The following is a 19280-nucleotide window of genomic DNA, read 5'->3' as shown; positions in this document are numbered from 1 at the left end:
AGAACACAAGTTATGATGATTTTCCCCAGGTCACCTGTTTGGAATGTAATTTGGGAGCCTGCAAAAACTCTAACTTCCTCAGATCATATCTCTAAAAATATAGCGAGAAAAGATCTAAAATTCAGAACCAATGTTCAACGTGATTTCCTATCAAATGGGTTTTCTTTTTTCACTTCTGAAACGTTGCAAAAAAACGTTATAGCGAAAATGCCACGATGACCTGTTTGGAGTAGCAAAACCCTAGACTCCAAAGCTCTGATACCAAATGTTATGAAGCCAACTCACAAAAAGGTAAAAAAGATAATTGAACGCCTTATAGATCAGCCTCTTCGAGGGGGAAACCTCCTTTACATTACACAAATGAACAATTCTTGGATGATACAAATGACAAGACCTCCTTTCCATATATAGGAGTCTAAGGGGCCATAATATAATCATAGCTGACATAACAATGATAATGTAAGGGCACAATAATAACAATAGTGGGCTTTTATGGGGAACAATAATAAAAATATGGGGACTCCATGGGCATAGCAATATAATAAGGGGGTTGTACTAATAACAATAAGGGGTAACACTAGTAGTATAGGGACCTAACATAGCAGTTGAATATTTGCATCTTGAGCAGTTAGATGTAAAGACAACCTTTGTCCATGGGGATTTGGAGGAAGAGATATATATGCAGAAACCACAATGATATGAGATAAAAGGGAAGGAGAAACTAGTGTGCAGGTTGAAGAAGAGCTTGTACGACTTAAAATAGGCTCCAAGGTAATGGTATCTAAAATTTGATAGGTTTATATATAAAAAAGGTTATACTAGATGTCACTCTGGTCATTTTGTTTCTCTCAAAAGGCAAAATGATGGCAGCTATATTATATTGTTATTGTATGTAGATGACATGCTTGTTGTAGGTTCTATCATGCAGGAAATAAATGTGCTCAAAAGAAAATTGGTGAACTCATTTGCAATCAAGGATTTGGGTGCTGCAGCCCACAGGGCTTTGGATTGATGGTGAATGGATGCACTGTTAAGGCACTCCTTGCGATAGGTCACTAGTTCAAATAACCCATGGGTACTTACCTACCAAAAAAAAAAGGATTTGGGTGCTGCAAAACAAATACTTGGTATGAGAATAACTAGAGATAAGAAGAATAAAAAATTAACATTGTCTCAGAGTGAGTACATTATAGAAAAGGTGTTGAAAAGATTTAATATGGAAAATGCAAAACCAGTTAGTACACCTTTGGCTAGCCATTTCAAACTAAGTAAGGAGGTGTGTCCCAAGACTCAGGAGGAAATGGCTTATATGTCTAAAGTTCCATATGCATCAACATTTGAAAGTTTAATGTATGCAATGGTCTGCACAAGGCTTGATATTGCACATGCAGTGGGAGTTGTAAGCAGGTACATGAACAATCCAGGAAAATAACATTAGATGGCGGTGAAGTGGATTCTCAAGTATTTGAGAGGTACCACAAATAAAGCATTATGCTTTGGTGGTTCAAACATTTCTCTACAGGGATATGTTGATGCAGATATGGCAAGTGATAGAAATAACATGAGGAGAACCACAGGGTATGTGTTTACTGTAGGTGCAACAACTATCAGTTGAGTTTCAAAACTGCAAAGTGTTGTTGCACTCTCAACAACGGAAGCAGAGTATGTTGTTGCTACATAGGCTAGTAAAGAAATGGTTTGGTTACAAAGGTTTCTGGATGAATTGGGTAAGAAGTAGGATTTGGGCAGGTTATACAGTGACAGCCAGAGTGCCATACATCTTGCAAAGAACTCTACATTTCACTCCAAGACTAAACATATACAGCTCAAGTACCATTTCATACGGTCAGCGTTGGAAGATGGACAGTTAAAGTTGGAAAAAATACACACTAGCCAGAATCCTACAGATATGTCAACAAAAGTTGTAACCAAGGAGAAACTAAGATTATACTAAGTTTCAATTGGTCTTCAAGTATGATGAAGAAGATGAGAAACAACCAGGTCCAAAGTGGAGTCATTTTCCAACAAATGAACCAATGGTGGAGTTGTTCTAATTAGTCTCCAAGTGGGAGATTGTTGGGTGTGGAGCCTGATTATCTTCTTTATTAGGAGGTATCATCGCATTAGACCCCAGTTCGTAATGTGACGACAACGCCACAAGGGGGGTCCAGGGGAGGCGACAATGATTATTTGGAGCCCCCTCTCGCCCCCCCCCTAAGTGGGGGGTTGGGGGCAGTGCCCCCAAAGCTAAAAATAGATGTAAAATTGCCTTGTAAAATGTTGCAATTTTGTAGTCAATCTGGGTCATTCATTAGGCAGAGATTTGATGGTAGAAGTTATTTTTAATTTATGGTTTTTTTTTTCCCTAGAAGGCAACACCTTACTATAGATGAGGGAAATGTATTGTGTCTATGTAGATCTATATTCTGAGTGAGAAAGAGAGAGGAGATTGTGTGAGAGCGAAGAGGGAATTATAGCGGATCTGCTGTAGGTTGTATCTCTTCATTTTGATGGATAATATAAAAGGAAGGATTCGCTGTTTCTCCATGGACGTAGCCCAAATTGGGTGAACCACGTATATCTGTGTCTCTCTTGTTTTATGTGTTTTTTGTGTTTATATTTCTATAATATATATTTTACGTGTTCCATTTCTCTGTAATATATAATCTTATAATAGTTCGCAACCTCTATACACTCTTTCAACCACATGTTCAGAGAGTTAGGTCATTATTTCTTCTTTTATGACCATAAAGAACTTAATGGAAATTATTTTAAATAATAAAAAGAACATGATGAATTTGTTGTGCACTTTTATGATTGTTTTCTTCATTACTGTTTTGAATTACCAGAAGATGAAGTTGACTGGAAATTTTTCACTAAAAGATTTCAGTATCTTGTTCACATCTTGGAAAATCCACTTGAGTTATAATCTTTCAAACCCCTCCCATCATATCTCAGTGTTAGAGCTTATAAATCTAAGATGGATAAGGTTGTTGTCCCAAGTGACCCTACATGCCCTTCTCATCAAACAGTTCTAGCTCTGAAGGACGAGGTGGGAGAAGTTGTGAACTTACCTATTGAACTTTCACCTTATCCTCCCACCCCACCTGCTTTGGATTATTGCGTAGATTTGGATTGCAAGCCTGATGGTTATCAGGTGGTCTCATCTACTCAACCTCTATCCACTGGTGCCTTTGGTAATCCAGATTTTGGTTTGCTGTGTTCATCCTTTCCGGATTCCACATATGATGTTCACGGGGATCAAGTTATGGATGAGGTTGGTGTGTGCTATCATTTTTTCTAAGTATGTGTGGGAATCTCAACAAGAAGTTGCAGTGAAGGAAGAACTCCTTGTATCTGCGCCTCGCCTAATTTATCCTGACATCTTTTGTGATTCTTCCATTTCTGATTCATCTTATGAATATCCATCTTTGAATGTTTCTACTGATGATCATTCACATAATGCATAGGATGTCAGTATATCATTTGATTATGGAGAGGAAAAATCTTTCTTCCTGAATCCACTCAATCTCTCATCTTTCATCTCTGGAAACTCATACGGTAATTTTTTGTTTTTCATCAACCCCTCTTTATGATTCATTAGATCGTGAGGATTTCGATGTCCATATTGAATTTTATGATCGTGGTTGTCATTATATTTTCACTCATTCACCTGATCATGATTTTGATTTACCTATTGTTGATATTTCTAAGCCACCGGTCTTTAATGATCTATCTTATGATGAAGTGGAAACTCCTCAAGTTGTTGAGGCACTTCGGCCCAAGCTAATAGTTATGTCACATTCTTGTATCCTTGAGGTTAGTTCCACTTCTGATAAAAAAATTGTTGAGCCTCCTCAAGGTCCTCATCACTCTCCTGCTCATATTGAAAATCAATCTAGTTTACATTTTTTGCATCCTCAACCAGAATCACATGACTATATTTCTCATGCATTGGATGACTCATACATAGCAAGCACTCTTGTGAAATTAAAATTTTATTCTTTCTTCATGTTTTATCTTCTGCCAAGTTTGAAGGAGTGTACATGCTTGGCATCCATGCACAATCTAACACAATACCATGATACATCTGCAGAGTGCCTTTCATGTGCTTTTAATCTTTTATTTTCTATGGACACATTCAAACTTTGAACAATTTCGTTTGCATTGCTTTATATTTATTGTTTTTTGGTATGCTTGAATATGTTTCTTGTTAGTCATGCCATCACCTACATGGGTTAACCAATGCGCCAAAGGTTGCATTGAAAATATCACTTCACGTGAGTTGGCCTATGCTTTGCTTAGCTTAGGAGTAGGAGTAGTGTTTTGTTTCCTATTTTTTTTCTTACTTGGTTTTGTTTTCATCTTACTTCTTTACTTTTCTTGTTCGTTTTTTTATGCACCTATACGATTAGTTTCATCATGAAACCGTGCTTAGCTTCTTGAGATAAGTAGGGTGAAATACAAGAGGACTTGTACAACTATCAACACTTATTTATCTATCTATTACCTCTCTTTATGAAGATATTTAATTTCTTATAGTCAATGATACTCTGATGGAAAATACGTTCCTTTTGGAGTAAGTCTTCGTGAAATCACAACGCTTGCACTTTTTAACTAGTACCGCCTACTCTAATTGGTTTCTTATATTTGGTTAACCTTTGTCAACTCAGTGAAGTAGAGTAAGGTGAAGGGGGAAACCTTAACAAGTATGTCAGAGGCATATATAAACATCCTTCTCTGAAGGGACAACCTCTTCTGCTCTTAATAAGTTGATATCCCTATTCCACCTCATAAAATAAATAAGTGCCCATGCACAGTTCTTTGAAAAATGAAAAATGAAATGGAAAAAATAAAATAAAGGCAAAAGAAGAGAAAGGCTTCTTGCGTAGAGAGGTCAAGAAAGTAACTATGCCAGGGAAATATCCAGGCTCGATGGTAGTATAGCAATGCCTATGTTCCTGAAGTGTCTCCATCAGGGTACTGTTTAGGCTTGCTGGCAGCGGAGCAACACGAGAGATGAAAGTAAAACTATGACAGTCTACATTACTTGTGCATTAATATACCCCTCATAACCAATAGAAATGACTCAGTTGAATTGGATTGGTGTGTGTTGCCAATAAAGAGAATGGTAGGGGCTACTTCTTTAACTCAATATAATGAGGAAGCTATGATGATTGAAGAATTGAACAATACTTCAAGAATAGCTAGACTCCTTTGCATGAGACAAGGTCCATAAAAAGAGATGGAGTTCTACTAGTGTGTCGTCAATGTTGTAGCGGATACAACCAAGTAGAAATGTTTTTCATTTCAATCATTTGTACACAACCACCTGGGGTTTGGTGTCCTACTTATTTTCATGATATATTGCTGGCATATGCATCCTTTTTTTCATGCACTTGTGTTATTTTTAAGAAAATCTCATCATGCAAAATGTAGAATTTGTGGTAGAATTTATGTCCGTTGATGTGTTTATGTAGGTTATCTCACTACATATGTTGTGAGCTTCTTCAATAATCTGTTATTGTCCAAATTTTATATGAAAATTTGCAGTGAATAGTTAGTTTAATCAAGAGTTATGTAGGTATGGTTTCAATTTATGTTTGGATAGCTTTGATGCTAGTAAGTCATACACCTAAACTCTTTATACACCCTCATATTTTGGAGTATTAATTATTTCCAAATAAGAATTATAAAGGTTGTTGAATAATCACTTTAGTTTACTATTTTCATGAAGGGTATTGTCTTTGTTATTTTTTCATACGAAACTAGTCTTGTCCACATTACTTATATGCCAGTCTTTTCATGTAAATGTAGGTTTTAACCCTGTACAAAACTACTTGCCAATGAATTATAAAATGGAAAATAAGAAATCACGAGAACATAAAACATAAAATAGATATACACAAAGACTTCTCCCGGATCCCAAAACCGAGACTAATAAATTGTTTTTTCATTATGTTCCTTTCAATGTTACAACACATATATATACATGCTAAATCATTCATAAACCCCAATCCATTAACTCTCGATTAAAACATAACTATAGTTCCCTTAATCGGATCTACAGAATACCAAGGGAAAAAAACCATCATGCCCAAAAATGTGAGCAAAACCCATGCATAAAACCATTGGTATAGCTCTACAACACCCATTTTTTCTCTACACAAAGAAAACTTCTCAGTGCTCACAAAGTTTTTCAATGCATCTGCAACATTTTTCAAAGTGTCCACATTTACCAACAACACCTTTTTGTCCTTAACCATATCCATCACAAATTGATACTGAACATCAATATGCTTTGTCTTTGAATGATTAGCATGGTTCTTTAATAAGAAAATGACACTCTGGCTATCACAGTCTATCCTAATAGGTCGTTTTACTAACCCCATACTTGAACACAATCTCTGCAAACAAATTTCTTCCTTGCTTGCATGAGTGGTTTCCATATATTCTTCCATTGTAGTTGAAAGTGCCACTACAAACTCTCTCTTTCTCATCCAACTGACTGCATCTCCAAATACGTTAAACAAATACCCAGTTGTAGATCTTCTCTGATCTAGATATCTAGCCCAGTCTGCATTAACAAATCCATGGATGTCCAAAAATCTCTACAATCCTGGTCTTCCTTGGTAGCACAAACCATAATTACTAGTGCCACACAAATACTTGAAAAACCGTTTCACTGTTGTCCAATGCTCCTTCTCTAGTTTTGACATAAGCATGTTCAATACACCCATTGCATGTGCAATGCCTTGTCTAGTAAAAATAATTGCATACATGAGGCTACTGAATGCACTTGCATATGGAACATAAGACATCTCCTCTTCCTCTTTTTGTGTCTTGGGACACTATTCAGTAAATAAATTTATACCTACAGGAGTAGGAACCTTCATCGGTTTACTATATTTCATATTAAACCTCTGTAATATTGTCTTGACATACTTCCTTTCTTTTAACCAAAACTTCCTTTTGTCCCAATATCATTTAATTTCCATGCCCAAAATAGAGTTTGCAACACCAAGATCCTTCATGTCAAATTTGGAGGACAATTGCGTCTTAAAATCTTGGATAATTTATTTGTCATTTCCAATCAACAACATATCATCCACATACAAGACCAAATAACTAACATTATCACCAATTAATTTAAATACACATAGTGATATGCTTTTCTTATGGTGAAGCCAAGTCCCCGAATACATGTTTCAAATTTCTAATACCACATCCTTGGTGACTATTTTAACCCATACTAGTGCTTTCTTACCCTTCACCACAAAGCCTTCAGGTTGCTTCATGTAAATCTCTTATTCCACATCCTTGTGAAGAAATGTTGTCTTCACATCCATATATTCTACCTCAAAATCAAAAGCAACAAAAACAGATAAAGCCATCCAATAGAATCTACCTTGGCAACATGAGAAAAATATCACCAAAATCAATTCCTGACACCTAGGAGTAACCTTTTTCTACCAACTGAGCTTTCTATTTCTCCACCTTGCCTTCTTATTTCATCTTCTTTTTAAATACCCATTTTATTCCAATGGGTTTCCTTCCAATAAAAAACTCCACCAGATCCCAAGCCTCATTTTTGTCCAAAGATGCCATTTCATCAATCATGGCCTCTTTCTAGAGTTTTTTATTCTCTGAATTACTGCCTCCCTAATATTTTTGGATCATCATCAGTAATAGAGAAAGAAAAATTTGAATAGAAAGCAGATGGACTATACCTTTTTGGTTGCCTTCTTTCTCAAACTAGCCTTCTCATAGCTGGATTTTGTGGCTCTGCAACTTCTAATTCCTGTTCTGATGTAGAGTTTGATTCATGCTCCTTTAGTTAAAACTCTATCTTCTCAGGTTCCTTTGGTAGGACTTCATGTTTAATAACATCTTTCACCTCTCTAAATACCACATCTCAGTTGTACACAACCTTCCTTGTTTCTGGGTTCCAAAGCTTATAACCTTCTAAACCGTCCTTATACCCAATAAAGATGCACCTTTCAGATTTACTATCCTAGGAATCAAGTTCTACATTGAAATTAAAATGAAAGATGGAATGGAAATTATTAAATAACTATGGGAAGTTGATCTCCATTTTAGGAATCTAGGGAAAACAATTTGTTCATTTTTTTATTATATTAAGAAGGATATAGAAAATGATTGAGAATTCATTAATAATGAATTTCCAACCTTCGTGAACAATATTATATTTCTTAGTGAGTTCCAAAGCACACAACATAGCCTCCTAGGGAATAAAAGACTAAAGCATATGAAAGCTAGTTGGTCTCTTATATTTAATATGTTAGAGTAGGCTATTGTTGATTGCACAAATGTTGATAGTAAAAGGAGAAATGCCTATTTCAAAGCCATTCAAGTTGTTGATGACGTTAATGGCCCTTCCATGATTATAAACTTTATGCTTATCTCTAAATATATTTTACATGAAGAGATATAGATTATAAAGACTTCATTGGATTAGAAATTAGACAACCTCACCAATTTATCAGTAGATGCATTAAACAATGGTTAGTTACATTTGTAAATTATAATGAAAACTAGTTAGCTAGAACAACACAGTTGCCAGAATATATCTGAAGTACTGACGAGGAAATATTCGACTTACATGTTAAGTAGGACATAACGGTTCCTCAAATGATAGAATATATTTAAGAATGGCCAAAGAAATAACTGAAAGATATTGCTAGCTTGCAAAAATGTCCAAATAGTTAGATTACCAACATCTCTCAAGCCATATAATGGAGCATCTTCTTCAACACAAAATAAATTCCCTTGACATCATTTTTGTGAGTAGAAAAATCCTTTGAAGCATTTCCTCTCTTTCTTCCCATTATTTGATCATCTAAATTTCGTTATTATTTCTTCACATGATTTAAGCTTATCGTGAATTGTAGAAATTTATTTTTCTTTAGGAACCTTAAATATTTATTGGTCCATAGGAGCTCAATACTTGTCCCCTTATGTGATGAATGCAATTACTTTTACAATATTAGGTGTCAGGATTTTGAAGAGTGCTTTAGGCACCTAACTTCTCTAAGACTTTAAAATTATAATTTTTTTTTAATTCTTGCAAAGAGACCACCTTAATGAAAGCTATTCATTTGTGATTTAAAGACTTATTTAAAGAAATATAAATATTTTTAATGTTTTATTATTCCTTTTATGATTTCCATGAATCAAATTATTCTGTAGCTCTCTCAATGTCTGGACAATTATTATTTTGTCTCTATTTATTATCTTGCTTCACTGGTACTTAGCTCATGAATGTTGAATCAGATGGACATGATTGGTTATATTTTCTTTATATTTATACCTTTTCTATAATTTTTTGTTACAATTCCTAGTCCACTCACTTGCATATGATTTGAATGTATATTATTTCTTTATTTATACATATATTGTAAGTTTGAGTTGATGAAAAGATGACCACTAGCTCTCAAAAATCGAAGAGAAGCCTATTTCTTGGCCCTACGAGCCGTAGTAAAAAATGGCTAATTAGTTACTAAAAAAATGACCAAAATTTGCATATAAACGACCATTTTTGAGTCGATGACCAATAGTAGCTAATTTACAGTATCTTATAACGCGACCAACTTTTAGTCATTTTTAGCTTAGTCATTAATTGGTTGTCTCAATTTTATTGTCTAGTGGTATATTTAGTCATAAATTTGGTCATTGATTTAGTCCTTAATTGCCACAATTAATGACCAAAATATACAACAAAATATATTATTATATGATCACCTGAGAAAACCAATTAATGACTATATAAATATGACCAAAATGTTGGTCGTGTTATAAAATACCATAAATTAGCTACTAATAGTCATATTTATGCAAATTTTAATCATCCTTTGAAACTAATTAATGACCAAAGAGATATAACTAAATTTCGGTCATGTTATAAGATACTGTAAATTAGCTACTAATAGTCGTATATATGCAAAATTTAGTTGTCATTTGTAATCACAAATTTATCATTTGTAGTAGTCATTTATCATTTTTTGGTAGTTTCATAGTCATTATTATAAATGACTGATTTAGTGGTTAATATTCATTTCAATTACTTTCATTAATAATCATTATAAACAACTAATTTAGTCTTATATTCATTTTATTTGTATTCATCATTAATCAATATAAACTACTATTTTACTAGTTTTAGATTGATTTTATGTGTTCATTATTAATCAACATAAATTAATTAGTATGATTTTGCGAATAAATTAAAAAAAATGTCATACAATGTGCATATTCATCTAATATGAAAACACAAATTTACATATGTTAATTAAAAAACTAAATAATATCAAGTGCAACAATAAATAATTTAACTACATAAAAATATTATATAAAATGTCTAGTATAATATGGGTTTCCAACTTAATATTGGTTGGACTACAATTTAAACATGAAATATTATTTCATCACTTCAAAACATTAACATTGTGTTTCCAAGGAAATGTAGGTGAATTCACCAACTCTAAAGACTTGCCCATCAACTTGTATATGTGTGTCTCATGTGGGATATTAGCTTTAAGGGCTAGACCGGTTCTCTTGTTTATCTTTTTGCATTTGTGACTTCAGTGTTATTGTTCTCCTCTTTTTTCAATTCCTACTTGTTACCATCAACACTGAGTTCCTCTTCTGAAAATGAAAGAAGATATAATGTAAAGTATAAGACATGAAAGACAAACACTGAAATATAAAATAAAGTAGACTATAAGTAATTTATATGACATATACCTCAACATCAACAATTGCAATGTCATTTTTCCCCAGAAAAGAAAGAAACTCAAACAAGTTTTCTTCTGTTAGGTGATAGTGGCCACTATGTGGCGAGATGACCTGTATAAACAAAGGAAATAAAATGTCACCATAGAAAATAACACCTTAGGACTTAGTATTCAACCTTCAGGAAAAACTTAGGCACAATCATGCTAACTAAGTTACATGCCAAAAAGCTCAAGTTGTAAATAACTTGTGAAAATAAAAGGAAATAAAAAACAACATACAATAAATAATGTATGAAAGTTGGCTAAAAAATTGCATCATAGAAGAAAACATTCTCCTATGGTTACCCATACATGTGGGTGGGTAACCTACCCCAATATGTCGTGATGCTTAGGGTCCAGATAAAATAAACCTCTTACTAACATAGTAATTGGTTAGTTGGATCTTGGCCTCCAAATAACTACCATGATTTCCCTTACACATCGTAATATTCAAATATTTAGAAAACAACACAAGAACCAAGGATATAAAATTGGATTCAATAATGATGATACATTCAAAGCATTATGAGGTTAATAAATTAGTTTTGTGTAGATCTAATAAATATGGTAATCTGAAAAGTTTCACTATGCCTTTTTTATCACAAATCTAAAAAAATGAAACAAAGATCTATGTAATTATTAGATGAGGATCTTTGTAACCCTTTATGCTGCTATTCTAGCCATTATTAGAAATCTTAGACGCAACATAAAGTGCTCTATTTCATATCACAACATATGCAACAGACCTACGACCAACCATTTAAAGTCCCCCAAATAAAAATTATGCAAAGGAGTTTTCCACTAAAGGACCTGCTCATATTATGACTAATAACTACTGTAAACAATAAAGAAGGGCACCTAGAGCAGAGGACGTACTATCCTTCAATTTCTTAAAATGGGATAAAATCTAGAAGGGCTCTGCTCATACTCTGAGCTCACAAGGATTCCAAAAGACACTTCTAACTAAAAAGGAACATTCCAAAATTAGTGCAAGTACATGTAAATTATTGAACTTGCAAATTTTAGAGTTGACATCTTGTAATTGTTGGTCACGTTATTGAATTAAGTTATGGATGGTTGAGCTAGTCATAGGTTATCATATTTAAAAATTTATATCATATGAAGTTCTTAATTCACCAACCATCATCCCTGATAGTTATACTCCTCACCACCAAATATAATATATGGTGAAGTTATAAACTGAGTGCCACTACTTATGTATAATTTATCTAATATGAACACCATTGACCTAGTGCCCTCTCACTCCTTCTCAAGGCCAAAAGGCCATCTACTATGGGGAATAGATAAGATAAGATAATGTCGTTTGTTGGACATTATTAAACTTATCTAATCATCACCCTTCAGGGAGAAAAGATAGTGGGCTTGATAAAGAGGATGTCTCGAAATAAATTTGTGTAATTAAATACTCACTATAGATAGTTTTGTAGTAGTTTCATGAATCCTTACAATTTGATTTATCCTTCCTCTAGGAAATAATTATTCTCTCATTTGAGCAACATTAAAAACATAGGTTTTGAAGACTATACAATTATCGGTTAAACCAAGTTACAAAAAAATAAATATGAATCATAAAGGTTTAAATATAAGAAAATGAATGGCAACATCATGGCTCTTTATGAAAAAGTACAAGAAGATCACATCCCAATTTCATAAACAAAATTACAATTTGTATTATAATATAGTTCAGCTGGGGATGGGAAAAATATATTGGATAATGAATCTAACTAGTAATCACAATGTCCTGAAGATGCTTCCCATGAATAAGACTGCCATAACATGGCCCAAGATGCTCTCTTCCTTAGGCATGTGATGGTAATGGGGGAATCAATTGCCAATACTTTTCATCCTACAAAAAGAGAATCGACATTGGAATTTAGTAACATTACATCAAGATACCAAAGTACATGAAAGAGATAGATCAAGAGGAATTAGCAATATCATATAGACCACTTCAACACAAATGAAAATATCAAGGCCCAAGACTACCTGAAACATAGTATCCCTGGATGAAAAGGACAGATCATAGCTCATTGTTCAGCTAAGAATGAACCCTCATGTGAAAATTTCTGAATCTAGAAACATAAATCCTATGGCAGTGATCGGTTTAACATCTCCTACTTGTTATTTCATTCAAAAAGTTATTTAATTACATAAACATTGATGTAAACACTACTGCAACCTGCATTGATATATGGACCATAAGATGAAGAAATAATTGAGACACACACACAAGGGACACCCTTATTTTTGGACAACACGTCCTTGGAAAAACCCAACTTGGGAAAACTGGTGCAATAGATAGAGGGTTTATATTATTCAGCAAGAAGAATTTGGGTACAACAGGTTACCTCTCACACTGGAAAACCTTACAGAGAAATCATGGAAGAAAGAAATACATACGAGGGTTCACCTCGTCCCTAAGCCCCAACTGATTCGATGAGCAATCTAGAGCCCTCCCAGAAAATACTACGCAATCCCTATGCAATCACTATGTGGGTCTGTGTCCTGCCTCTAGAGGATTGCGTCACCCGATCTGTTGGATCGATCTGTTGGATGAAGACTGTCTTTCAACCCTCTTGGCTCAAATCTTCACATTCCCAACAAAATCTCGGACTATAGATGAAACTTTGCATTTCCACTGCGTGAGCCCCTCTTGGACTGTGTAGGCTCTTTGTTAGCCCCTCCTAGGCTGCGTAGGCCACTGCGTTGTCTTCCTGTCACACAAGTTGCTTCTCTGCCACGTACTTTTTAGCTCAAAACTTACTTTCTGATCCAAATCTCTGCTTTTTCCCCTCTCACTGCAACAGATCACTGGTTCGATTCTCTCAACAAACCGTGCCCCAGAAAATTGAACTGACTGATCAATATGCTCTCTTGGTGTATCTCCAACTGAACGTCAAGCCTCCTCTTATACTTTTCCCATTGATGAATCAACGACTGAGATTAATTCTCTAATCAATGATTAAGATTAAATTAGACTTGATCCTCATCTCTTAGAAGCTTCTCACCCATATTTTTATTAATACCCATTAATATTTTACTTTTCCTAAGTTTAGACTTAAGAACCCCATTAAAAATATTTATTATTTTAATAAAATACAATCCGGGTGGAATTTGACCAAATGATTTCTGGGTCTTGGATATCTCATGTGTTCTAGCCCCTCCAAAAAATTTCAAAGCTAGAGCACATCCAATGCTACCCTAAAATCAACATCTCATAGGCTGAGATGAGAAACAAGAAGGTGTGAATAACCCAAAGAAGAATGGGATGAAAGGGTATGCAAGATGTGGGAGAAAGGAGAGGTAAAGACCAAATGGAATTTCTTGTTGCATTGCAAGGTGTATTCTCACACCCAAATAGGATATCAATGAATTGACAGTTGGCAGACTATTTTAGGAAAATCATGTCGAAGACACAACAAGCAGGTACTTATTTTGGCCAACGGGTTCCTCACTGCAGAGTGGAACAAACATGTCTATAGTACTTTCTTAACATGTAGTGATATTTACACTCTCAAGTCTACCACTAATACATACCTATAATTTTGGCAATCCTCTTGCCTACTTGTATGGAAAAATTTCTTTATATAACTCTGATGGACAAGGAAAAGAATTGAATTGCAACATAAGATAAACAAGTCAAATTAAACTTTTATGAACACACTCAAATAAACTATTGAAATTTATAGTATTATGTAGGCTCTGTATTATTATATTTACGTCAAGGCCAACCTCTCTTCTAAACACTAAGACCAATAACCAACAAGGGAAACATAATCCAAACATAAATAATTGTGGAAGACATAATTCTTGGAAAATGTCAATTTCAACTCTAGTCAAAGTTCTCAAATTTAATGTAAAAATTCCAAGATAATTGCCAAAGTGATCAAATCTATTTCAAAGGACAAGGGTTTTTAAAACTAACCAAACTAGAACCAAAACCAACCAATTCAACCAGTTTGACACTGAAAGAGGATGGTTTTTCCCTTGCACTAGTTTAGCGATCAGTTCCATATCAAACTGGTTGGTTTAGTACAAAACTAGTCTGGCAGGCCAGTTCAACAATATATAATCAATATTTTATGTATTTTCTAGTAAACTAATTCCTAAATTGATTCTAAGTCAATTATCCAAATTTTTAAGTTGATAACATCCAACAGCATGGGCATAGCAAAATCAAGGATTTTAACTTGGCATGTTTAACAAGTGGCCATTGTCATGGGTTGACGTCTGGCAACTTGGTCCTTATCCTATATTAGATCTCAACATATTGAATGGTCGTCTTAACACTATACAAATTCTCCATCATTGTGATGAAATTGCCAGCCCTACCATCACTTTGAATCTATGAAATATATTCCACATCTTTGAGATTTAGGTGTTGTAGGTACCTGTCAACATTGGATGATTGGAATATTCTTCAAAATTCAATTGATACAAAACATAGAGTGCATAGAGCATTTTACACAAAATGTGGACATCCGAAAGGTTGTATTTCTAGAAAGTGACAAAGTTAGAATACAATAAAGTCCAAAATGAACACAAGAGATCCAAGAACTTGAAAATCATAAGAAGTCTTTTCTTCTCTCATGATGCAAACAAAAAAATACCCTTTCCAAGATCACAGACACTCATTCAAGAGTAGCAAGAAATTGTACAAACCCGAAAGGAAATCATCCCTCATAAGTACTCATCATCATGCAATGTAGAAACATTTTCTTATATCAAGAAGAATCAAATATCCATCATTCATAAGGGAACAACACATGCTTGGTCAGGAAGAATTCCTTTACTCATGATACTGACACAAGTGTGTTGGGAAAAACATGTTTGAGCACAAAAACAATCTGAGATTTCCAACTAACCCTAAAAAATCATGGCCATGAAAAACCACAACAAGGAAACCACAGTTTGGGAGCTATAAAAATGTTTAATGATCAATGCATTATAAACAACAACAAATTAAGGTGTAAACTCACTGCCAAAGCAAATGGGATGCAACTGAATACCAAGGGTTTCATGGCCCAAACAATATGAGATCCAAGTCCATTGAGTGACCTGTAATAAGAAATCCAATGGGAGCTCGAACGACCATATGCCATTTGTAGATGAATGCAGAACATGGTCCCTAACAGACTGTGACCCTAAGTGGCACTGTCATAAAGTATAAAGCCCCAAAGAATTATGATTTGGTTGTGCTATAACTAGAAGAATAAAATGTGAACCTTAAATTTCAGAGCACAAAAGTTGTTTCTTTTGTGAGAACAGGAGGATTAGATGCATTATTTCCATAATCAAATGATGTGACAAACATTAGAATTTTGAATTTTGCAAAACCAAACCAAGTCGGGGTTTCAAATCTATTGGGGTCATTGCAAGTGTGAAAATGTCATATGTCATTATGCCAAAAATACACTTATTGTCCTATTTGTCATTGCTATAGTAGAGCTTTATTTGATCTACCCAACACCTCGAAAATTTGAAAAAATGAGAATTTAAAGGAGTAAGGTATGTAAGGATATACACCATTATGTCTACAATTTCCTTTGGCCTGCCAATAGTGGCCATTTTGGTCCTCTGCTTAGATTTATACACTTTTTCCTCATTCTACTATGTAGTGACCTTTAGGTTGAAAAGGATACAGTTGGTTGTAAGGTGATTCAATCGGGAGGGCCTGAAATATGAAATTAAGAACACTGGAAGCCTTCGATGCAGAGATTTTTGATCTAGATACCCTCCATTTCTAAGGAATTTTGTTTGAGATCAAACCAGAAAAATTTTGAATGTCTCCAGCTTGTTGAAAGCTTCAAATTCGAAGTTCGTCAATCCCTGAAATCTGAAATTGTAATAAGAAGTCGATGACTTCCTCTTGTGAGGCCACTCTCAGAATTTATTTGGCTTTGTTAGCCTAAGCACGAGTCTAATTAATTGTGGGGGGAGGCTTAAAGTTTATTTATTTTTTATATGAATTTTAAATTGGTTGTTATCTTCCATATAAGGTTAAATATTTTTTCTATTTTTTAAATTAAAAAATATCAATATAATTTATATAATTTTTAAATTTGGTAAAGGAATATAAATAAATTTATTTTTTTTCAAAAAGTCACATATATTTAGTCTTAAAGAAATATAACTAATATAAGAATGGATAAACTTGTGGGCCTATAGTATGTTCTAAAACCACTTTTCCTTGACTTAGAGCTCATTCTCTTCGGACGTGATCAAACAAGTTAACGAACCAAGACCTATAGGCATCTGGGAGGAGTGAATGTCTGACCCCTTACATACCACCAGTGGGTAATTACATGTGGCATGTTTTTCCTTGAATAACAATGATGAGTCAACCTGCATTAGCGGATATCAAATAGTGATGGTTGTCCCCTTTATTGGTTCGACAATTGAGTTATGATAGGTTTTTCGACTTAAAAAAAAGGGGATAAAATCTAAGTATTGAAAATATAACCAAAAATACCATTGAATTAATATTTACACATTGTTAAAAATTTATAAAATTTAAGTATTGGAGAAAACCAACAATAACAATGAAATTAATATTTTCACAGAGTTGTCTATGAGGCGTAGAATAGAGGATGACAGGGTGTTTTGTTAAGGCACTCTATGGTGTAAAGGTCATCGATTCAAAACTATGTGGGAAAATATCCATTAATGCTTGGTGCATGTGGCCCAAACCAGATGCGATCTAGATTTTGATGGCTTAGATTCCCTGGGTCCTGACTACTCAAGCCACATGTTAGTTGTGTAGTCATTTTAAGACTTGCATAAACATGCAAAAAAAGAAATATTTTCACAAAGTTAGTCTATGTGATGTAGAGCAGATGAAGACATGTGTTGATGATGATTTTTGTCAATGGCTACTAATTCCTCTCAACTATATCTCTCGCCTTACCACACCTAATTTTGTGCCTCAGTTTTTCAATCTACCAAGTTTAAATCAGCATACTTTGAATTCAAATTAATAAAATCATTGTCTCTACAAATCTATTGCAATAATCAACCATGGTATGTAACAACATCACAAAAAACCCAGAACAAATAGATTGTCGTCTCTATAAGATGTGAGGAACAAATTCCTATTACTCCTTAAAACCCTTATATAAAAATTTCAAACTCTCTTTCCTATCCCTCCTTCCAAAGGGAGTATAAAAATATTATACATTGTAAACTTATACTCTATATTGTATAAAACTATTATAATTTTAGCATTATATATGGATTCATAGACCCCTTTAAGGGGGTCGTTGAATCCACCTACCTAAATGTTAAAATTGCAAATAGATTTAGAGACAAGGGGGTCTCTAAATTTAGTTTCTTATACACAAGAGCTCATCTTGCATTGATCCAAATATCCATGCTTTGACTAAGACTTATGTTTCTCATTTGTGCTTGTTCTTAATCTCCCAACTTGGTATCACAGCAGTTCTGGGATCGCCTCAAAAAACTGTGCAATCCTTGAGGGCAAGTAGCGTTGATGACAGGAATTGCATAGCCTTGACTGGAAATAGGCCTCGAGCTTAGAAACTGCGCAGTCATGGAAGGCAAACCCAACACTGATACTAGAAACTACGCAATCCCTCACTAAGCTCAGAAACTGCACAATGCACTGAGCCGAAAAGTTTCCCAGCTACCTAGAACTATATAGTCTTTCTTGGTAGTGTGTATGAAAAGTTTTCCCGAGAAAAGAAAAAAGAATCCTCAAAAAAAAGGGATCTATTTTTAGTAACTAGAAGGAGGAACTTTCGCTATTTTTAGAAATTTCTGCTAATTGTCAAATTTTCCTTGATTTTAGGCATGCACATGATAACCCCTAATTCACTCAAATCTATTTAAGTGATGCTTCTTTTTGTCATTTTCACATTTGATCTTGGAGATGTAACATTTCTAAGGAGATCAAGGAACCTTTGGTGCAATTGTCATCACTTTTCCATGTGAGTTTTGATTTTGTCGTATTTTACTGCTTTTTCGATCATTTCGCTTGTCTGAGTACTATTTCACTTATTTATATTCATGGTTGATGGAATTTAAATTTATTTAAACTTATATATATATATATATATATATATATATATATATATATATATATATATATATATATATATATATATATATATATATATATATATATATATATATATAGATATATATATATATATATATATATATATATATATATATATATATATATATATATTAGTTTTAGATTTCCTTTCCCAAGTGTCACATTAATTTTCCTATTTTTGCACCATTGGTCGTCGTTGCTGCGACACACCTCACATACCTGATTTTTCCATTTGTTTGAGTAGTTATTCCACTTGATATAAATTGATTTACTCATACTTACTCATATATGCACTCAATCACACATGATCTCTTAGGTCTGCTCGTTTAGTACACTTCCCTTGGGAAAATCTGCACTTTCCTTGGCCGATTTTCACTTTGCCCATCTAG

Source organism: Pinus tabuliformis, chromosome 2_2 (genome assembly GCF_031772625.1).
Source record: "Pinus tabuliformis cultivar Carrire ecotype Pingquan chromosome 2_2, CPIR1, whole genome shotgun sequence".
NCBI classification, from domain to species: domain Eukaryota; kingdom Viridiplantae; phylum Streptophyta; class Pinopsida; order Pinales; family Pinaceae; genus Pinus; species Pinus tabuliformis.
This window is presented reverse-complemented; position numbering follows the sequence as displayed.